Source organism: Lipophrys pholis (genome assembly GCF_963383615.2).
Source record: "Lipophrys pholis genome assembly, chromosome: 19".
NCBI classification, from domain to species: domain Eukaryota; kingdom Metazoa; phylum Chordata; class Actinopteri; order Blenniiformes; family Blenniidae; genus Lipophrys; species Lipophrys pholis.
Genome location: NC_137647.1, coordinates 22,407,380 through 22,422,979, shown reverse-complemented (window position 1 = coordinate 22,422,979; position 15,600 = coordinate 22,407,380).

Sequence of the window (15,600 nt, the reverse complement as noted above, 5' to 3'; positions counted from 1 at the left end):
TGATCCGAAAGATTTTACTTTTTTTTTTTTTTTTTTTTTTTTTTGCCACGGAAGAACATGCACGGGGAATTTAACCTCCAACCTCGGTGAGGTGCGCGGAGCGAGTGGAGATATATTCAGATTTTCTCTGGCAGTTATCATCTATTTTGCATATTGCAGAGAAATAAACACAAAACAGGTGTGAGATTATGAAACATTTTAAGACCTATTGCGTTTCAAACCTTTACAAAGCCAATTAGATAAGAGCTAAACAAATGCGCGGCAGTTGACATTTGTGAGGAGGGTGAAGAGAGGTATTCACAGGACTGCAGATGCCCCGGCAAAAGAGAACCAATGCCATTACAGACGTGCATTCATTCTGCGGCTTAATCACATTTCTGTTCTGTTCTTTTTTTCATCTCTAAGGTCGCACAGAGAAATCATTTATCAACCACTGGGCTAAAGTCGTAAAACTGACTCATATTCAGCGGCGTGGAGTCAAACTTGGAGATATTAAAAGTGCTGCTTAAGGCCCCAGACGTATTTCCAACCGGTAGCAAGTCTTTTCTGTCAGGAGATTGTAACATAAAAGGTGCGGGGGTGTATATAACGCATATGATGAGATGGGTGCCCCCTCGTTAAAGGGAAATTTCCAAGGTAAACGTGGAGTTATAACAAGCCTCCGCACTCCCTCCTTCCGCTTTACGCTCAAAAATGTTTTTGTTTTATTTGTCTAACACTAAATCGTTTCACTTTGAAGCGATAATACGCCAACAAACTGTCTCGAACTGTTTGAAACCGGAGCTTGGATCTTGTAACGGTGCAGGAGCTTACATGGCTCGACGTCCCCCCCCCCCCCCCCCCCCCCCCCCCCCCCCCCCCCCCCCCCCCCCCGTTCTTGCCCCCACTCGTCCGCACACAAAGCAGCCGGCACGCCGTTAACTCAAGAATACTGCAAGATAAACTGTTAATCATCACTAATCATTATCATCACGTTTAGAGAAAACCGAGACTGGGTATGTCCTTCTCAAATTCACATTTACTGAAGCTGGGGATGATTCGAGTCCCCCCCCCCCCCCCCCCCCCCCCCCCCCCACCTCCCTCCAAAAAAACGTTAGAGAAAATATATACTGTACATAGCCTACATTAAAAAAGGGGTTCAAACATACAGACGATGACTTATAAGCAGAGTGAAGAGAAATGGAAAGGTTCGTAAAACTGCGAATCAGCTGCTAACATTACTACTGTCTTGTCGGTATGTTAAAGGATGAAATGGGGAGTTGCTGAGGATCATAGAACTGTGTTTCTTTTTCTAACTGCGTTTTTTTTTTTTTTTACTGCACATAGCCACAAAAAGTCCTGTACCGGCCATTATCATCACTTCAAACATATAACCGAGAACATAAGCCATAAAATAAACTCTCTCTCTCTCTCTCTCTCTCTCTCTCTCTCTCTCTCTCTCTCTCTCTCTCTCTCTCTCTCTCTCTCTCTCTCTCTCTCTATCTATCTCTCTCTCTCTCAACAGATACATAACACTTTTTTTGCATAATCTCACTTATTGTGGTTTTGTTATCAAACCCACCCAAATTAGTGATAGATATTTTTACTCTCTTGTGATTTATTATTTCTTTCTAATAATTCAACCGACAGTGCTTGTTCATTCGCGCGGACACACACACACACACACACACACACACACACACACACACACACACACACACCACACACACACACACACACACACACACACACACACACACACACACACACAACACACACACACACACACACACACACACACACACACAACACACACACACACACACGTCGTACAGTCTTCTGGAGAATGATTTGGATATTTCAGTGAGCGGCTCAGTCAGCTTGAAGAGTTAGTGGATCACACACGATGCGAAGGAGCGAGTAATACTTTCCTTCTTCCGCACATAGATGTACTTCCTGGCCGCCTTAACCGTGCTGAGACCCGGCTACCGAGTTACAAGTAATCCCCCAGACCACAGCCAAGTCGTAAAAGAAAAATAAAAAAGGAGCAGTGCAAGTTTACTCGGGGTCAGAGCTCCATGTCTCAGGTTTAGTGTGTGTGTGCGTGTCTTCGTGAGCTTCCTGCAGGAGTTTGTCATGTGAAGTGCCTCTTCCCCCAACACCACCATCTCCTGTCCATTCTGCGATTCCCTTTCTCCTATCCTTTATCCCGTTCTCTCTGTATATGGCGGGGTAATTAAACAATAAAGTCATTGACAAGTTTTGGTGCTGCCAATAAAACCATAAATGTGCTTTTGTCTCACGCTTTTAACGCAGGGACCTCGGATTGCCTTCCCAATAAAAAGCTGCTTTTAAAGCCACTTTTCCAACTTTTCACCCGCGGTGTGACTACACGTTTCACCCTGCTTTTTGCAGAGCAGCAGCTTTGCGCTCACTCACCTTGTAGAAACGGAGATAACAGCACGCTTTCAACGACTCAAAGAAGAAGGTAGAAAGAAAACAAGCCCCGGGGTGGAGAGTCTCCTCACCTTGCGGCCTCATCCAGGGAAACAGCTGCGTCGGCGATGGGCTCTGCTCGGTGCCTTCCGCGTCCTCGCCGCCGAGTCCGGGCGCGCCTCCCAGCTTACAGTCGCTGTACTGGACCAGATCCGCGTCCTGGGCGCCGAAAAGCGTCTGCCGTTGCAGGGCGTCGTATCCGTAGAAATTCCCCGGCTCGCCGTGGCATGTGACCGCGCAGGGGCTCTGCTGGTACGGGTTGCTGGGCAGCGTGGAGGCGCTGTGGTGGTAAAAGTCCTGGATCTGCGGAGCGTGCTGGAAGGTGGCGCCGGAGCCGGGGCCGTACACCACGGTGGGCCGGCTGCCGGCCAGGTCCTGCGCGAAACCGCACTCGTAGTAGTTTGGGCGTAACGAGTCTCCACTTTTATATTTGGAGAAGAGCGAGTTGACGAAATATGAACTCATCGTTGTGTGTTTCAGTTTGTGTTGGTGGCGGCAGAGTTGTGCTGGACGAAGCGGCCGCTGCCGGCTCGTGTTTTCTTATTTTGCTGCTTCTGTCGCGCGCTTCTAGGCAGGAGACACACACGCACACTGACCCACACTCTCACACACACACACACAGACGGAGGGGAGGGAGAAAGTGAGGCAGGTCTGCCGCCGGTGTCGGTGACCGTTGTTGTGGTGTTTCCCCCCCTCACGGCCACCACAGAAGAGCCGGTTGCGGTGTGAATAACGGTGATTGTAGCCGACCAGAGCGGGAACAGCCACAGCGACAACCACTGGGAGAAGAATCACAATAATCACACCAATTCCATAAAATCTCCAGCGAGGAAAAAGAAGAAGAAAAAGAAGAAGAAGAGGAAGAAGCAGAGGAGGAAGGGCTCGTGCGCATCACAATTCCGGTGTTAGCGCTGTAAGCGGGAGCCCTGTCGCGCTCTCAAACGGGTTTTCCGTGATTTACTCCTCTGCAAATGAGTTGTTTCATATTTTTTCTCTCTCTCTTTCTCTCCCTCTCCCCTCTCTCTCTCTCTCCTCTCTCTCTCGCTCGCTCAATCTCCCTCTCTTTCTTTCTCCTGGCCTCAGTGTGTGTGTGTGTGTGTGTGTGTGTGTGTGTGTGTGTGTGTGTGTGTGTGTGTGTGTGTGTGTATGTGTATGTGTGTGTCGGTTTCAGGGATAATTTGCATCTATTATCAGCTCTTCATCCCATTGGCTTTTGCGCGCACGTAGAGGGACGTGCACGGGCGCGCGCAGACACTAACACATGCGCATACACACATACACACGCGCGGTCTGTTGACGATGGTCTCCTCGAGGAGCTGTCCGCACGTCCGTGGTGATGCAAAAAAGGGAGTGAGGCGGTGTAGAAAGAGGGGTGAAGAAGGAAAAGAAGAAAAAGAGTGTGGAGTGGAATAGGTGCTGCATTTACGCGGAGGAGGGGGAGTGTGTATGTGTGTGTGTCAAAGAGGTGCCGTTTTGCATCTGATCAAGCGCACCCACACACGCACGCACACACACACTCACGCACAAACACAAACCTATTCTCCAAGCCAACATCCCAAAGAAGAAAGGATCTTTCCGCCTTTGAATCGGGGTAGATGTTGGCCGGTAATGGCTGTGTTTCGATGCATCTTTGAAAACATGTATTCATTAATTGCCCCCCTCTCATTTCTGCCTTTTAAAACGGAGTGATTGGTGTCGGTGGCAATAAGGATCGAGGCCCGAAAATGTCAAAGAGAGAGAGACATTCACACACGCTGAGAAGGAGAGAGAGGGAGATGAGAGTGTGGAGGGGGGCAGTAGCTTCCTAATTGGTATCGGTTTTAACAACTAACTCGCCTATAAATGTAATTGACGTTTTAAAAACAAGTTGTTGGAGCCTTTTCTAGTCTTCATTTCCATCCTCTCGCGGCCGCTGCTGGTCAGGAAATAAACGAGCTCCGAAGCATGCTCTCTGATCGTCGTATACTTTTATAAATGTGATCTCCATAAACATGCAAAAATGAGAAGCAGGAAGGGTAATAGGCTCGGAGAAAGTGGCTGTAAACGCTTTAACAAACTATAAAGTGGAGGGGGCAGTGTTTGCTTGTTTACGTCTTTCCAGCATACAAGCAGAGAAAGAGGGGGTGGACTCCTCTCGGCTCCTAAACCATTCAACCTGCTCAGTATTTAATTGTCATTTTTTGTGCCTATTTTGTTTTTACACGAAGCTGTGGGCCTTCCTGTTCGGGTGTGAGCCGAGCTACTTGGAGCATTTATTGAACGAGAGATGAGTTGTGGCAAGGTTGACTTCGGCCTCCTCGATCAGCCGGGCCCCATAAAAAGAAAGATACTCTAAAAGCGCAGGGATTATGGTTAAAAGAAGAAAAAAAAAGAGGCTCGCTGCTTTATTCAACTGTGATAGAGATCCCAATTCAATACAATTTAGTAGAGGAGTGAATAATCAAACCCACAGATGATGTTAATCATCTTATCATAAGAAAGTTTCTTCAATCATTTTCAGCCGAGCGTTGTCGTTCCTCAAATAGCCCCAATCAAGGCCAGATTATAATTACGTCAAATTAAGTAACACCAAACCACTTTCCAATTTATCCCCCAGAATATAATCCTACTAAAACACTTAATATCGTCTAGCACAATAAAGACTTTGATGACGAGTCTTTGTTGCCTTGCATGTAAGAGGAAAATGTCTCTTTTTTGTGATCCACACCCGGAACGTGAAGAAGTACAGGAACCATGAAAGCTACGTTAAAGGGTAATTCCTGGAAAACTCACAAGAAAAAGACAATTAATTACCTTCAGAATCCTAAAAAGTTCAATAAGGACCGTGAACATCCACCACATGAGACTGGAGCCGTAAGAAAGACCAAAGCTCTGGATGTCAGCATGGACATCCAGTTACTACTGAATGCGTCTTTACGCGGCATGTCCTGCAACGTTTTCAGGTTTTTCGTGGTAGATGACTGATTTAAGATTGCAGTTGAATGCATTGCTCTGCTTGTAGATTTTAAACCCTTCAAGTATAAACATGCAACCCTCCCAGCCTCTCCCAATCAACACAGCTCTGCATGTTAGACAGACAACAAGGGAAATAGCGCAAGGTGTGTGCGTGCTTGGTGTGAATTTTGTACCGGTAAAAATAAACATTTCCTGGCCGGTCTATACGTATCCTGCATGCCTATGGGTTATTATTTTCCAAGGTCTCAACCCTTCCTCTTTCTCGGCTGTATGTGATGTGTGAAGATCTGCTGGCTCGAGATGACATTACGTTCTGAGCCGAAGTAAAACAAACATGATCAAATCACTTCACTTCATCGTGAAAATACCAATTTTAATACAGTGGAAAGAGGAACGGATGGAGTTTTACGCCCTTAAAAGGGACAGTGAAAGTGCCTTTTTTCAACACAGCTTCAGGCAAAGGCCGGTGTCATTGGTGGAGCAAGATCGCCATCAAGCGGCGGCTGGAGTAAAGGCCACAGGGGGAGGGGGTGGAGGAGTGAAGCCCGGCCTGTAATGCGGCTTTATGGTTCTATTAAATCCGCACATAAAGCTAAATAAGCTCCTTTAAACTCAAACTGCACGTTGTAATTTGAAGCCCAATGGAAGGGCCAATTTGGGATTCAATGGAGAAAAAAAAGTAAACCTGAAATGAAAAAAAGACTTTTTGTGTGGAAATAAAGATAACGAAGAAATCAGTGCACACATGTGATATCTTAAGTACAATTTGGCCATAAATTACCACTACTACTCTCCTAAAAACTGTTCAAAACAAGGCAAATAATGTGTTAAATTGAGTATTAGTAATCTTGAGATTGAAGCATCAGTATTGAAAGATCAGCTGAAATGTGTCTCACGTAAGAAAAAGCTACTCGAGCTGCTCTGAATCAGCCACATTTAACTTTTCACGTTACTTGTTTAACCCAAATCAGTGTTTTTTCCATCTTTATGCACAGAAGTAAACCTCATCGAGAAAGCGCTGATCGTTGTCCATTTATAAATGTAAAGTTTTATAGTTTCATGTGCAATTTGGTATTATGAAATAACGATTCTTCTTGGTATGTATGTGTTTGGTTGTGTTTAGTAGCACAGTAACAAAGAGAGACACATTTTTATACCATGTTTTATTCATACTACAGGAATTTCTAATTATTGTGAGTTAATAGCGACTCGGTTATGAGACGCCTTTCATAGAAATACAGAAATTTCAATAAATGATTACATCAATATTACTTCCTTTTTTAAATATCTTGAGTTATTTTTTAATAGGTTTTATATTGTCTTTGGCTTCATTTTGCTATTGATCGAAGCTGTGAATATTATCTCAAGTAAATATAAACGTGTTGACTCTGAAGTCCAGTGCAGCTCGGACAAAACCCTTTTATTACCGCAGCAGATCGTTACTTTTATGTTGAAGGAACCCGGCATGTGTGTGTGTGTGTGTCTGTACGTGTGAGAGTGTGTGTGAGGGTGTGTAAGTGCAGGCGGTACATTACGGGCTGTAAACAGACTGTAAAAAAGCCGTTGTTGTCATTATCTGAAGAGACGTCTGCGGCCCACATCCTCACTTTCTCCTGACAGCACCGAGGAAAAGGACAAATACTGAAACACTGTCGGAGCAGAATCACATATTAATACGTGTGTTTTGATTACAGATTAAAGAAAAACGAAAAGAAAGGTTGGAGGCGGATCCTGAACACCCCCAACACTCCAGCTGTGCAGCCGGAAAGGAAGCCTGAGAGCCGGCCACACCGGCTTTGGGGGCCTCCAGTGTGTGTGTGTGTGTGTGTGTGTGTGTGTGTGTGTGTGTGTGTGTGTGTGTGTGTGTGTGTGTGTGTGTGTGTGTGTGTGTGTGTGTGTGTGTGTGTGTGTGTGTGTGTGTGTGTCTGTGTGATTTCGGGAGTTTATGGCTCTGGTTGTGAGGATGCACTGAAAGACAAAGGGAGGTCGGATAGGAAACAACACACACACACACACACACACACACACACACACACACACACACACACACAGAAAAACCATAAAACTCCCAAAGCTAAAAAGAAGAGGAGGAGGAAGAGGAGGTGATGATGGGAGGTGCAGGAAGGAGACTTCCCATCGCTTCCTCGAGCAGTTTTCGGCCTCGGACGCTGCTCTGCCTTCACGTCCGGGCCTCCTCATCACGCGCTGTCTCATCCAACCGTCTCTCCACCTTCTCGCTGCTGGTGCTCCATTCAAAAGCCCCAAATAAATTCACGCACGACTATTTGAAAGTTTTCCTCTAATATTCCCCCCAATCTCTCTCTCTCTCTCTCTCTCTCTCTCTCTCTCTCTCTCTCTCTCTCTCTCTCTATCTCTCTCTCTCTCTCTCTCTCTCTGTGGCTCTTCCTCGTTTGTCTCCTCTCTCTTCTCTCAGCGTGTTTGCTTTACAGCCGTTTAGTTCTTAACCTTCAGAAATTTATACGCTATAAACTTTTATTGCCGTCATATTCTTTTATTGCGCCGCACCACATCGGATCCTCTCTCTCTTTCCCTCTCTCTCCTCCTCCTCTCCCCTGCTTTTCCTTCTTCCTCTTTGCAGTTTTTACGACAGTCGGCGGCGGCTTCTACCAACGCATCCGCTCCAGCATCCCTCATCACGTCCACCTCCACCTCGCCTGTCTCTCTCTCTCTGAGCGTCTCTGCGTCCCAGGAGCGCGCAGCTACATCCTGCTGCTGCTTCTTTCTCAGTTTGATAATAGGAAGTGTGCTACCCAACTGACGTGAGAAAGAAGGAGAAGAAGAGGAGGAGGAGGAGGATGAGGAGGGAGGAAAGCTACTGGAGCTTTATTGGTCCAAAGGGGGAAATATCAGACTTTTTTTCTTCTAAAGCGAAATAAAATAAAACAAATGAAACAAACCCTGACGGTCCTTTCGGACTGGCGAAGTCCACTTGTGGTTTTACAATTACTGAAGAAATAAATGCAGGAATATCCCCATCCGTCCCGAGAAGCAACAAGAAATCAAACCGCTCTGAGTTTCTTCTCTTTTTTTCAAAACTTTTTTTTTTTTTTTCCTGTTGACGCAGGGCTGCTGCGAATGCAGATGGATGTGAAACATTTGGAAGAAACGGAGCGATGGGCCGCTTCAGCGGTTGTCTAAGTAATGGGCCAACAGAGGCGAAATCCACGCCAAACAAATAATACGAGGCTGTCGGCAGCAAACGGAAATCTTCATGAGAAATTTCCAGGGAATACAGATTTTCTTATTGACTGCTTTTTGGTTTGTGGTGTGTTTTTTAAATATGTATGTTTACGTACTGGATTTATTGTTCTTCAAAGACAACATGAATTCTTTAATATCAACATTTTTTTTTCACCACCTTGGATATGTTGTAGCCACATAGACTAAAGTATGTTTGAATTAGTTAAAAAAAAAATAAAAATCTAAATATGGACAAGGGTTCATATCATTCAGTATTTGCTTCCTGATTTGTATAGCTATGTTATTTTTATATATTAGTTGATGAATGCATGATTGTAAGTAAGTAAGTAAGTAAGTAAGTAAGTAAGTAAGTAAGTAAGTAAGTAAGTAAGTAAGTAAGTAAGTCAGAAATTGCAGTCACTCTTTTAAAATATTTTCAGATTATCCATAATTTCAGTGAACAGAACATATTTAAAACACCATAAACGTTAATAAGACAAGTGATTTAAGTATTTGTGTTACTTCTTTATAATGGTAAATGTTACAAAGTCTATTATTATTATTTTCATCAATATAATATTAATAATAATAATAACAATAACAATAATAATAATAATAATAATAATAATAATAATAATAATAATAATAATAATAATAATAATAATAATAATAATAATAATAATAATATTTATTATTATTATTATTACTTCTGGATTATTATTATTATTATTATTATTATTATTATTATTATTATTATTATTATTATTATTAATAGTAGTAGTAGTAGTAGTAGTAATAGTGAGTAGTAGTGGTAGTAGTAGTAGTAGTATTTACTCTGTAGCTCGTATCATTCCTAGTGTCCACATCAATCATTTTTAGTTTTAATTTTATTTTATTTTTTTCAAACTTCCGTTTTTGAAACTGGATCTTGTTCCGCCCTGTCACATGGGCTGTTGTGATCCTGTGTTTGATGTTATTTCTCACACTTCTTTCCGGCGGCTCACAAGCTGCTCTACCATGTGGACGCATTGCTATCATCTCTGCATTTGATGCTCTGATGGAGCGTTTCTTGATCCCAGCTGGAACGTGTGCGCAGCAGCCAGCAGCGCGCAGCAGCTGATGCGATCTGATCCATACAGCCGTCTGTATCAGAGGGGCCATAACTCCCCGTGAGGAAATGTATGCACATGAATGATATTCTGAGCCGCTTGGTGAATTATAGAAGTAAAGCGGCTCATTCAGTTTGTGGCAGTGTGTGAGTGTGCGTGCGTAAAGTGAAGCCCGCTCATTATCTGTGGACTCTGTTTTAATAAGAGAGGATAAAGTGACGACATGGTGGATTGGCCGTGCTCATCTCGGGATGAAATATGATTTCTTGCCAGCAGCAGTGTCTGAAAATATCTCTTAAATGAGGGAGTATAGCTGCTAAATCACAGCACAATGAGCCAATCTGGATTGTTCCACTGAGTGGTTGAGTTCAGCTTGGGTGGAGAGAAGGTGGTGGGTTTGAGTCCACTTCTGTTTGCATGTTCTTCTTGTGGATTTGTGGGTTGTTTCACCAGGTTTTCACAGGGAGTGTGTGTCTGTCCAGATTGACTGCTGACCTGTCCAGCTGAAACTTGACCCTTTGTTTGCTGCAGATCCAGCAACAAGACGTTTCAGCTAGAAGCAGCACTATAGTTGGGATCTTGCTTAAAGGTTGATGTATCTCTCAGCAAATGTGTGTCATTGAAAAAGTCCAGACTGAAAGAAGCTGAGTGGTGGTGAACAAACTGCAGCTGACACTCTGAAAATTGTACTTCTGGATTAGTATCTCACTTCCACGAACATCACACTGGCCATGACCCCTCCCGGTATTACTGCATCTTGCTTTAACCTGACCTGTAGTGGTGTTGCTGCCTGCAGCGCTCTGGTCGATTTACTACACCCCGAGCAGGATACAGCAGCTTGCAGTATTCTGCTCCTCTCCCAGGATGGCAGCGGGCTCTGAGGCTGGCTGTGAGGAGGCCATGCAGGGGGGAGAACATGGCTTGCTGGATTTAATGTAGCCCCGACCCTGTTAGACCTCAGAGAAGTATCACAATCATCCGCCGTCAACTTCGCACATGGTTTATGGGGCGTCTTTGTGGGGGCCTGAGCCTAAATCTGCCTGGAGCTCAAGGCCTGGACAGGCTTTGTTGGTGAGGGTTGAAACACACTTATGAGCAAAATGTTTCCACTGGCTTCACGGTCAACAGGGACACGTCCACAACCACACATCTGGAAGCATTATATAGCCTTGAAGCCCAAATAATCAGCATCAGTTACACTTTTGCTCAATTTCATTCCGATATTGGGATTTCAGTGGAAAATATTGTATATGTTCAACCTTTCAGTCTTTGTTCTGTGATCCAAAACTTCATGTATGTAGTTGCTGTAAACCATGTGTGTCACACATTAAATGTAGGCAGATCATCACTGAATGCTTAAACAAAATACATGTTTTCAAATTGCCTCTTACATTCATCAACTGCAGCAACATACAATCCTCAGCTGGATTCTGAGATATAGATGAGAATCAATGCTTCAAGTTAATGTTATCATTTTTGTACTATATTGCTTGACTACAAGCAATCCATGCTGCTGTTGCTTGGGAAAAGATACAAGATATCCACCATCTCCACGCCATCTAAATACATGTGTAGTTTGAAATATCAAGTTTCTAAGGTTCCCAGCTGACTCTTGAAAAGGTCTTCTATCTTTAAAATTCATAGTAACTAAACCAAATGTGTGTGTTTGTAAAAATCGGAAATTAAATCTTATTGTTTCAGTCGATTTTAAGAGAGGATTGTTTTATGTGGCCACATGAATAATTGATGTTCAGAGAAAGAAAATCTTGATTGAACTTAATAAAAACAAACAGAATTGACAGTTTCATGAATATCTGTTACGCTGACAAAATAGAATAGAATAGAATAGAATAGAATAGAATAGAATAGAATAGTAATACTTTTTTACAGTAATTCCTGTGGGAATTCTTGTGTCTCCTCACAGAAAGGACACAGCATAAATAGCACAGAAGTTAAAACATAACTTCTGAGTAGAGTTGAATAAATAATATTTGATGTCTTATTGCCACAGAAACGAAGGATCCCCTGTGATTCTGGATCCTCTTCTCTGAGACCATCTCCTCCACACCACTGGGCTTTTGGTCCATTTCCTCGTTGATGGCACCCAGGGATGAAATTCCATGTCTACCTTGGAGGGAAGACCCCCCCCCCCCCCCCCCCCCCCCCCGCCCTTCCCCAACCAACCAACCAATTCAAACCTTTTACGTCTTTGTCACAGACACAGTGTGTATGGTTGAAAGTTACTGTAAAGAGCTCTTTTTTATTTATTTATTTATTTATGAAATAGTCACAGTTTATTATTGTGGTTTCATGCTCGCACGTGAGATCCAACCCACTCCGACTTTAACGACTTTATGGGTGGTTTTATCATTGGAGGGGAATCCTTGAAATATGAGCTTCAGGTATTTAGCAACTTCGTTACTTTCAGTTTTGTGTGGAAGCAGCTCTACGTGGTTGTGGTGACTCTGGCGTGAAGCAGCTCTTGTGTTTGTTGGTGTGATCATGGGCGTGCTGTGTGTGCAGCCCAGTCTCCACGATACAGAAACATCTGCTGCAGGACTCCTCGCTGTTCCAGCTCTTTTTATGGCTCCAGCTGACTGTTTGGCCTCTGCTGCACAATGAGCTGTGGATCATTCCGCCTCCCTGATGTCGAGGTCTGTTAGTCAAAGATCGAAACACCGAAAATCCTTGAGAACATTTATACCACCACAACCGCAACTCACCCAATGAAAATTATTATTTGGACATTTTAATAGGGAAAAAGCAGAAGAAAAATCAGAAAAAATTCAGAATTACGAAGAAAAATTCGATAGTTTTAGAGAACAGAATGCAATGTGGTGGAGCTGTGCGGGGGAAACGGATCCACGACCTCAAGTATTTCTGAAATCTTCCGAATGCAGCTACAACAGCAGCCATTGTTTGAAATCAAATCTTTCAGCCTGATGCTTCATTCAGTGTCTTCAGATGAATACACGCAAACATAGAGCACACTATCGCTGCCTCTGGTTCTGTTACTGCCACGATGCTCCAGAGTTTGTGAAACTTTACTGCCATTACTTTATTCCTCAACTTTAACTGCGTCTATACAACTTGAGTTCCGAGCTCTTTTTTTCCATAACATGTGATGAAATGAGAGAGAAGTGAGACCCTGCAGTCCTAATCAGACTCCAGTGTGTCTTGAAGAGTCATTTGGTGCAGAGACAAACACAGGAACCGCTGCGGCTTCATCAGCAGCTCCTAATGGACGGATGACGACGCACTTAATGAATGTACTCATCGGCGTGCGTGTGTGTGTGTGTGTGTGTGTGTGTGTGTGTGTGTGTGTGTGTGTGTGTGTGTGTGTGTGTGTGTGTGTATGGGTGTGTGTGTGTGTGTGTGTGTGTGTGTGGTGGGGGGAGGTGTGTGTGTGTGTGTGTGTGGGGGGGGGGGTATTTATGGGTTTATGACAGTCTTTTGGTGAGGCAGCCAAACAGACGCCCCTCTCCTTTCAACTCAGTGTACAACTTGAAGAGACACATATTTTCTACACATGCTGCCTCGTCCTCCTCGTTCTCTGCTCGTCTCCCCTCTCTCCTTCTCGCTCTCTCTCTCTTTCTCCCCCATCCCCTCACAGAGACCCATGAAAAGCAGAGGCTCGCTTCCCCATGATCTTTCACATCAGAGACCTGGGACAACTAAATGGCGGATTGTAAAAGAATAACACCCCCCTCATATACACATTTCCCCCCAGATAACCTTCTGTGGCATCAGCAGATGGAGTGCAATCAGACGAAGCTGGAAGTGTAGCCTAAAGTTTCTTCTTTAATACGAATCCAGCATCAGCAGTGCCATCGCACAGGGAAACAAAGAGACATCGGGAGACGTACACAGTGAACAAATACATCGAGGAGAGGAATACAGTGAGTGGAGGTTGGCAGGCTGTGGCCACAGGACGGAGAATATAGTTTGGTTAGATCAGCAGACAGGGAAACACAAACACTTTTGGAAATCCAGTCTAAAATTGAGCTTTTAGCAGGAGCAAAACAGGTCCAGAGATGTTTAAAAATGTAATTTTAAGTTTGCTCACACTTTTACATGTTGGTTTTTATTTCAAACTTCTATCAAAATTTCTTGACAATTCATGGACATTTCTTGTTTACGAATACGTAATTTTGCTTTGTTTTCGACCATTTATTTACCAAATTCCAATAATTTTGTAATAATTTTCCATCCAGCCTTTTTCACCCCTTATTCAAGCAGCCAGGAAACCTCCAGAAACGTAGTTCCTCTGTAGATACATATACATACAAGGTCACATCAAAAATAAAAACAGTCAATAATAATTCATATAAAAAATTATAGTTCATATAGAAGCATTGCATCGTTTCATCTCCCTCTAACTCGTTACGGTTCACAAGGAAACAAATTAAAAGCACATCAGACTGACATATGAACAGATAATGCAGACAGTCGGCACAACAACATGAAAAACAGAACCTAAAGAACATTGCAGACAAAAATAAACAAAACCATCTATATTACAGTAACGTCCCCAGAAGACTAAACAATATTTAGCATAGTCAACTCATTCCAATAAGAAAGTTACTCACTTTATATACAATAAATTAGACGTATTTCCTATCAAGAAACTTCTGTTAAGCCGTTTTCATTAAATGTATTTCTAGAAAGCATTCCCCTCCGACAGCACAAGGCGATAGACGACACAATCTTCCAAAAAGACTTGAGGCATGCGCAAACCATGTAAACATTTGGATTCCTGAATAGAGAATCTGCGTGTGGGAATATCGCAACGCGTCTTCGGTCAACAGACCCGTTAATCTCTGCGAGGAATCGGCGAAACCGGGATCATATCATGTGCATGTAAACTATACATAAGGATGATATTATAGAAGTGTGTGTATGATGGAATTCATAATATGTTTCTGCTATCCTCTCTCTCTCTCTCTCTCTCTCTCTCTCTCTCTCTCTCTCTCTCTCTCTCTCTCTCTCTCTCTCTCTCTCTCTCACACACACACACACACACACACACACACACACACACACACACACACACAGGCCAATGCCCTGTTTATTATCCGTCCATAAAACTGCCATCGGACGCTATTTCAGCCGTCTACACTTCAGATAACGCCATAGTGGCGGGTCGGCCCTTCCAACAAGCTCTCCTCGTGTTTTAACACCCAGATCAATAAAATTATGCATAAACTGAAGTCTAACCAGCAATTCTAACGCAATTGTACACACTGTTGCTTAAACATTTAGCGCAGGGTAAAGCCCCTACTATTTGTAGTTACATCCGTGCAATAGAGGTCCGTAGACTTATATTTGCGAGCTAAAAATGACCACAAATTAAAAAATAAATGACCGTAAACGTCTGATCGCGTTGTAGGTAATGTACTCCCCGGCTCCCGGAGTCGAAACCCCGCGCAGCACGCCGACAGCGCGCTTTATAGTATCGTCCCTGAACTGAGAACAAAAACGCAATTGCATAGCAGATAACACATAATATAACGCATGTATAAAAATAGAGCGGATTCTGTTCAACCTAAACACAGAGAAAGCCGCTGCGTAATGATCGGACAATGTGTAAGTGTTGACGCAAGACTGTGGGAGGTCTGTGAGAGCATCCTTTAAATAAAGAAGTATAACATCCACTGGTGAATTGTACTGAATTAGATGGTTTGTTTTCTTTATTCCAACGTGTAGTGTAAACGCATGCGGGGCCTTACTGGGGAACAATCTGCAGAATACTGTATCCTGGACATGTGTTGACTCCCAAAGAGGGTGAATCCCCACAGAGCTGAGTCCTAATGCTTGAAGCTTAATTGAACTGATGATGTGTGATGCAGTCTATAAAAAT